This window comes from Myotis lucifugus, unplaced genomic scaffold (assembly GCF_000147115.1).
Source record: "Myotis lucifugus unplaced genomic scaffold, Myoluc2.0 scaffold_272, whole genome shotgun sequence".
NCBI lineage: Eukaryota > Metazoa > Chordata > Mammalia > Chiroptera > Vespertilionidae > Myotis > Myotis lucifugus.
Genome location: NW_005871320.1, coordinates 323,299 through 331,426, shown reverse-complemented (window position 1 = coordinate 331,426; position 8,128 = coordinate 323,299). Strand labels below are relative to the sequence as shown.

General features: G+C 47.6%; 1 pseudogene; it reads left to right on the top strand.

The window, feature by feature from the left end:
* Positions 1–880: 880 nt before the first annotated feature.
* Positions 881–8,128, top strand: part of LOC102419330 — a 42,456-nt pseudogene continuing 35,208 nt past the window's right edge.

Genomic DNA, 8,128 nt, shown 5'->3' with positions numbered 1-8,128 from the left:
CAATGATACTCCTAGAAGAAAACATAGGGGGTAACCTCTTTGGCACTGGTGTTGGCAGTGTGTGTGTGTGTGTGTGTGTGTGTGTGTGTGTATCCTATCTAATAATAGAGAAACATGGTAATTAATCGTACCTCCGCTACCCTTCCCATTGGCTAATCAGAGAGATATGCAAATTAACTGCCAACCAAGATGGCGGCCGACAGCCAGGCAGCTTGAAGCAAACAGAAGGCTTGCTTGCTCCAGTGATGGAGGAAGCCAAGTTCCCCGCCTGCCGCTGCTGGCCTCTGAGCTTGCAGTTTAAGAAACAATGTTACAATTATAGAAGCTAAAAAAAGCCCCAGAAACCTGCTTTCAGCCAGCCGAGGTCTCAGAGCTGGAGCCGAGCCTCAGAGCTAAAGGCGGCTCTCAGCTCCTGTGACAGCCATAGAAGGTAAATAAATCCCAGAATTAAAAAAAAAAAAAAAAGGAAAAAAGGAGAGGTTGGGAGCTTCAGTAACCTGCCATCCTGAAAACGGCCCTTGCCCCTCACCCAGACTGGCCAGGCACCCCAGTGGGGACCCCCACCCTGAAGCAACAAGATGGCGGTGGCTAATTTGCATACTGAAGGCAGGCGGTAGTGGGCAAGGCTGTCAGCGGTCCTGGGACCCAGATCTGTGACACTGCCGGGTGGGGGGCAGTGCTTGAGGCTGTCCGCAGTCAGGGACCCAGATCCGTGACACTTCATGGCGAGGAGGCAGCTCGCACAGGGGCGGATCGGCCGGGGTTGGGCAGGGCAGGACACCTGGCTTCTGCCCAGCCCCAGTCACTCTGTGCAGGTGAGCAGTGCAGAGAGCCTCTGGACAGGGGAGGCAGGCCGGCGGAGGGCAGCCTGTACTCCCACATGGCGGTGGTGACAGCTGTGAGCACACCAAGCAGAGACTGCAGGCTGAGCTGAAGTAGAGCCTGCAGGCCATCAGCGCCCAGGAGTGGCTGTGCAAGATCCGCCTCCTGGCCCAGAAGGTGCAGGAACGCAGGGACAGCCACCATGGCGGGCCAGACTGACGTCCTCCTGGCTGCACCACGGGGGTTTGCGGATCTGCAAAGCCAGAGGCCTCCGGTGTGCACAACCCCCCCTGGCGTGCGAACATCCCCCAGCACATTGTCACCCTCCCACGCCTGCAACAGTTGCAAACCAAGGCGTGCACAAGTTCCCCTCGCCTCTCCACCACACTTCCATCAACTCAGCATGCCTAACACCCCCACAGGATGTGCACACATCCCCTCTGATGCACTCACGTCCTTTGGAGAGTGTCTGGGTGTTCTGGGTGCTGAGGGTGGGCGCCTGTGAGATGACAGTGAGAGGGCGGAGTGGTGATGCCCTGTTCCCACGGAGGCCAGTGCAGCTACAAGATCACCTCTGGGGGGTTAATGCAGGTGCTGAGGCAGGAGCAGGTGCAGACAGACACACCAGGTGGGTGTGGGCGGCCCTCTCTGAGGTGACTTCGGTCAGCGTTCAAGATCAAGAGCCCAGAGGCAGAGAGGAATTCCGTCCTCTCAGTGAAACAGTGGGATAGTCAGGGCGACTGTAGAGGAGGAATGTGCACTTTGGGTGCCAGCACCCATGAGTGAAGGCTGCCCTGACTGAGCCTCGCTTGCTTGGGGCCTAGCGCACTCCTGCCAGGCAGCGAGTGACAGGACGTGCTTTTCCAAATTAATGAGAGAAAACGTTGATTCTCCTGCTGCCCACGAAGGTGGAAAGTGAAGTGGGGAGACATGTGGGGAGTGAGCAAGGTTCCCTGTCTGGGGGTTCCAAATCTGCTGTTGGTTTCTTTCACCGCTGACTAGAGATATACAGGGTGTCCCCCCAAAATGTATACACACTTTGAATACCTACTAATTCCAATGGTTTTAAGCATAAGAAAGAAACAACAATGGAGCTGTTATCTGTTAAAAGTGTGGGCACAAACAGGTAGTTGGACATTCCCTGAGGGGTCTCAGATTGGAGAGGGTGAAGGCCAGACTGAGGGGCCCCTTCCCTACCTACCCCAGTGCATGAATTTCGTGCACCGGGCTACTAGTATATATATATCAATCACACCATGCCCTAATCAGTTTGGCTCAGTGGCTAGAGTGTCGGCCTGTGGACTCAAGGGTCGCAGGTTCGATTCTGGTCAAGAGCATGTACCTTGGTTGCAGGCACATACCCAGTAGGTAGTGTGCAGGAAGCAGCTGATCTATGCTTCTCTCTCATCGATGTTTCTAACTCTCTATCCCTCTCCCTTTCTCTTTGTAAAAAATCAATAAAATATTTTTTTAAAGCAAAAATAAACAAGTGTGACTCTATCAAACAAAAGTGCTTCTGTGCAACAAAGGAAAAAAGCCACAAAATGAAAAGGCAACCTATGGCATAGGAGAAAATATTTGCAAATTACATACCTAGTAGGGGTTAATAGCCAAAATACAGTACATAAGGCACTCATACAACTCAATAGCAAAAATAACAAATAACTCAATTTTTAAATATAGGCAAAGGACTTGAATAGGCTTTTTCCCAAAGGAAACATACAGATGACCTACATGTACATGAATAGATGCTCAATATCACTAAGCATCATGGAAATGCAAATCAAAACCACAATGAGATATCACTTCACATCTGTTAGGATGTTCATTATCAAAAAGACAAGAGATAACAAATGCTGACAAAGATGTGGAAAAAAGGAAACCTTTGTATATTATTGGGGGGGATGTAAATTACTATAGCACTATGGAAAACAGTATGGAGGTTCCTCAAGAAATTAAAACTAGAACTACCATCTGATTTAAGACACCCACATCAGGGTAACTATCCAAAGAAAATTAAATCAGTATCTCAAATAACTGTCTGCATCTCCATGTTCATTTGCAGCATTATTCACAATAGCCAAGATAATGAAAAAAACCTAACTCTCCATCAATGGATGAATGGATAAAGAAAATTTATACACAATGAAATATTATTTAGCCATAAAAAGAACCCTGTAATTTGTGACAATATGGACAAAAATAGAAGACATTATGCTAAATAAAATAAGCCAGTCACCAAAAGACAAATACTGAATGGCACCTTATATGTGGAATAAAAAAAAAAAGAGTCTAACTCATAAAACAGAGTAGAATGGTGGTTACCAAAGGATGGGGCTGGAGAAAATGGGAAGATGTTGGTCAAAGACTTGAAACTTTCAGTTATAAAATGAGTAAGTTCTGAGGATCTAATGTATAGCATGGTGATAGCTAACAACACTGTATTATATACTTGAAATTTGCTAAGAGAGTAGATCTCATATTCTTACCACAGAAAAAAACAGCAACAAGGTAACTAAGGTGATGATTGTGGTAATTATACCACAATGTACATATATAAGTCATCATGGTTTTGCCTAATAAAAACCATCACATTGTACAACCTTAGAAAAAAAGAAAACCACTAACCACTATCAATCACAGCTTAATTTATCTCATTGATATCAGGAAGCTGAAACTGGCGAATCATGTAAAAATTTTTAAGATTGAACCCAATCATTAATTTTCATGGCAAAAACCCTTGCAAACAACTTTCTTTCAGTCTTAGAACCTCTTTGGGCAACGAAGGTCCCCCGACTTCTAAATAAAGGGTATTGTGTTGCCTTCTTAGAAATCCCCATCATTTCTTTGACAACCAAATGTTCTTGAATTTTTTATATTTTATATGCAGATAAAAATGAGAAACACAATCCCTGCACTTAGATTTGTGCTAGCAGGAAATCCAGTGATTTCCAGGTTAGAATTATCTTCCTTCCAGAAAAGAATCATTTCCCTTTCTTTTAATCTGAGCAATTTTCCCTCTGAAGTTGTCACTTAGATTGGTGCAAAAATGTGTCCCTTGGGAATCATCAATTTTTGACTCAACCTGCTTTAACAAGAAAACTTCCAAAATAATGTGGGCTTATTAGTTGATAACTTTTTATAACACTCTTAAAATGAGCATAACAGCCCTAACTGGTTTGACTCAGTGGATAGAGCGTCGGCCTGTGGACTCAAGGGTCCCAGGTTCGATTCCGGTCAAGGGCATGTACCTTGGTTGCGGGCACATCCCCAGTAGGGAGTGTGCAGGAGGCAGCTGGTTGATGTTTCTCTCTCATCGATGTTTCTAACTTCCCTATCCCTCTCCCTTCCTTGCTGTAAAAAAATCAATAAAATATATATTTTTTTAAAAATGAACATAACAGTTTAAAACAAGAAAGAGGTTAGTCCAGCCCCATTTCAAGTTTGCAATCTGGAGAGGAGAGGACTGCTTTTTAAGATACCAACTGAGCAATCATTGCCAGTTAGTTGTTGCCCTGACACAAGTTTAAGAAGTATCCTAAAACCTTCATTGCAGCCTCTTTTGTCTGCATCACCCCTGCCATCACTAAATATGAATCTACTCAAATCTCTGAGGAAGCTAGGGCTATTCATAAAGGACCATGTTTCTGACTTGGCCAAGTTTCTTAAAATGAGACCTAAGACAATTATACTGGGACTAGAGACCCAGTGCACAGATGTGTGCACAGGTGGGGTCCCTCAGCCTGGCCTGTGCCCTCTCGCAATCCGGGACCCCTCGGGGGATGTCGGACTGCCAGGTTTTGGCCAATCCTCTGGCCTACGGGGATTAGCTGAATCCCGGCAGTCCAACATCCCCCTGAAGGATGTAGCAGTGCCCAAGCAGCAGGCAGCTGGGGAGAAGCCCCAGCTGGGGCTGGGTGCAACTCCACTGCTGCTCATCCCGGCCCCGCTTCACCTGCTGTTGTCGCCACCACCACCCAGTAGCACTGCCACGGAGGTGGGTGAGGCTCCTGCCGCCGCAGCTGCACTTGCCAGCTGTGAGCCCGGCTTCTGGTTGAGCAGCGCTCCTGCTGTGGGAGCACACTGACCACCAAGGGGCAGCTTCTGTGTTAAGCATCTGCCCCCTAGTGGTCAATACACATCATAGCGACTGGTCGTTACAGTCGTTATGGTCATTACAGTCATTTGGTCGTAATGGTCACTTTGGCTTTTATATATAGAGACTAGAGGCCTGGTGCACGAAATTCATGGACTCAGGGAGGAGGGGTCCCTCAGCCCAGATTTCGAGAGGGCACAGGCCAGGCCAAGGGACTCCACCGGTGCACAATCAGGGCCAGGGAGGGACGCGGGAGGGCTCCAGGGCATGTCCAGCCCATCTTTCTCAGTCCCAATTGGCCGGGCCCCAGCAGCAAGCTAACCTATCGGTTGGAGCATCTGCCCCCTGGTGGTCAGTACATGTCATAGCGACTGGTCGACTGTCTGCCCCCTGGTGGTCAGTGCACATTATAGCGAGCAGTTGAGCAGCCTTAGCATATCATTAGCATATAATAATTTGATTGGTTGAATGGATGATTGGATGACCAGACACTTAGCATATTAGGCTTTTATTATATAGGATTAGAGGCCCGGTGCACGAATTCATGCATTGGTGGGGTCCCTCGGCCTGGCCAGCAATTGGGACCAATCGGGGGGGACTGGCTGGCTGGGGGGAGGGGCTTCGGGAGGTTGGCTGGCTGGCTCACCCCCCATTGGGGCCAACTGAGGGGGCCAGCAGGCCAGGGGGAAGGCACTGCAGGAGGTTGGCTGGCCGGGGGGAGGGGAGGTGGGAAGTTGGCCAGTTGGTTGCAAGAGGTTGGTTGTGGAAGCACACTGACCACCAGTGGTCAGCTCCTGCATTGAACGTCTGCCCCCTGGTGGTTAGTGTGCGTCATAGCAACTGGTCGACTGGTCGTTCAGTCGTTCAGTCATTTGGTCACTTAGGCTTTTATCTATATAGACTAGAAGCCCGTTGCAGGAGGATTCCTGCAAGAATAGGGCTTCCTCGGGCCAATCGCGCCGCCAAGCCCCTCCACCCAGGGCCGCAGACGGGGGTCCCGGCTGGGGGCGGGGCTTAGGCGAGCGTTCACTCCACCAAGCCCCTCCATCCAGGGCCGCAGACGGGGGTCCCGGCTAAGGGCGGGGCTTAGGCAGCACACGGGGGCCCGGATGGCGCCTTGCGCTGGCCCGCCCTGCCTGCAGTATGCAAATTAGCCGCCATATTTGTTGGTGGTTAATTTGCATATCGCACTGATTAGCCAATGGGAGGCATAGCAAAGGTACGGTCAATTACCATGTTTGTCTATTATTAGATTAGATGAGGTACTGTCAATGTGATGGTCTAAGGAATGCCCAGAAAGCTGTTAAAATGCTATTTCTGGGTTTGCCTGATGTTTCTGGAAGAAATTAGCATTTGGTTCAGTAGACTGAGTAAAGAGATCTGCCCTTACAGATCTGAGTGGGTCTCATCCAATTCACTGGGGGACTGAGTAGAGCAAAAGGGCAGAGGGAAGGAGAAGTCAGTCTCTTCTGAGCTGGGACATCCAACTTCTCCTGCCCCCAGACATCAGAGCTCCTGGTTCACAGGCCTTTGGATTCTAGGACTTATACCAGTGGTCCCCTGAGTCTCAGGCCTTTGACATGAGCCAAGGAGTTACACTGTTGGTTCGCAGGCTTTCAAGCTCAGACTTAATTAAAGCAGGGGTTTCCCTGGTTCTGCAGATTGCAGATAGAAGACTGTGGGACTTCTCAGCCTCCATAAAGGTGTGAGCCAATTCCTATAATAAATTTCTTTCTCAAGATGATAGATAGATAGATAGATAGATAGATAGATAGATAGATAGATAGATAGATGGATAATGGATAGATAGAATCTTATTCTGTTTCTCTGGAGAAACCTGACTAATAGAGTCACTATGAGGAATGGTTGGAAAAGGAGCCTTTGATGAGAATCTTAGTTCTGTCACAAGAAGAAGTTACTGTTCTGACTGTGGCCTATTCCCTCACCCCTTCAGCCAAAGCCTTTGACAACGACACAGAGGAGCTGCTGCAAGGCAATCACTGCAGCTTTGTGAGAATGAAGCTGTCATTCTCTTGGCTGACAAAATATGACCTGCTAAACATTCCACCAAATAGGTATGCTCCTCGAAGGTGCTAACCACTCTATTATCTCGGTTTCCACCTTCTGGATATAAAGGCCTCAAAAGCTATTTCAATGAGATCTCTCATCAATTCCAACATGTCAGAAAATCCAGTAAGAAGAGACACTGAAATTTATGTTTTTATTTAAACCTTGCTGCTAAACAGTTACATTCATCTTATTTATAATCATCTACTGCAGTTTATAAGTTATTAGCCACAGCAGATTATGGGGGTTTTGAGATAAGAGAATAAATGAGTCCAAGGTAAGAAGCTATGTAAGCAGCATAACCAGGGGATGTACGACTTGCTGGTGTCACGTGTGTGTGAATGCATGTGTGTTTCTTTTTCACTTTAGGGAAAGGAGAGCGTAGCTATGGAACAGGATGCTGTGTCATTTACTGATATCTACTTCGTACAAGGCAGTCTGCTAGATACCCACGGGCTGCACAGAAGCCAAGGCAGCAGCACCCTTTCAAGAAGCTGAATATCCATCTGAAAATAACAGTAATACCACAAGACAGAATGTGCTAATTGTCGAGGAAACATTGGGTAGTAGATGTTGTTGGAGTTCAGAGGAGAAAGATGTGTTCTGCTGGGTGACCAGGGAAGGCAACCTAGAGAGGATGCATTTAATGAGTCTTGATTATGGATAGCATTTGGGAGGCAAGGACAGGGGGGAGAGGGGTCATTTAGAAGAGAAACCACCCTGAGCAAAGGCACACAGCTGGGGAGGGCCAAAGGTGTGCTGGGGGAAGAGTGATGGCTCCACTGGGGGCAGAGAGAATGAGAAGATAAGGCAAGAGGCCCAGAAAGTGAGGAATCAGAATGCTACTCTTTTCTTGGAAATGATGTGCTAATTGGTGCTGATCTAGAGTACCTGTCAAAAATTATCTTCATGCTGGGAGATACTCTGGGGGAAACTTTCCTTCAGGGAGCCTCCTTCACTCTCTAGGCTCCTTGTGTTGACATTGGGCACCACACAATTCCCAGCAATTACTAATTGGGTTCCCCTGGTGGCCTTTAAACGAGGTGATTGGGAAATTAAAGATATATCAATCCACCCCTTAGCACAAGGGAATCTTTTTTTTTTTTTTCTGGAAGCAATTTCCTTTTTTTTTTCCCTTTTTTA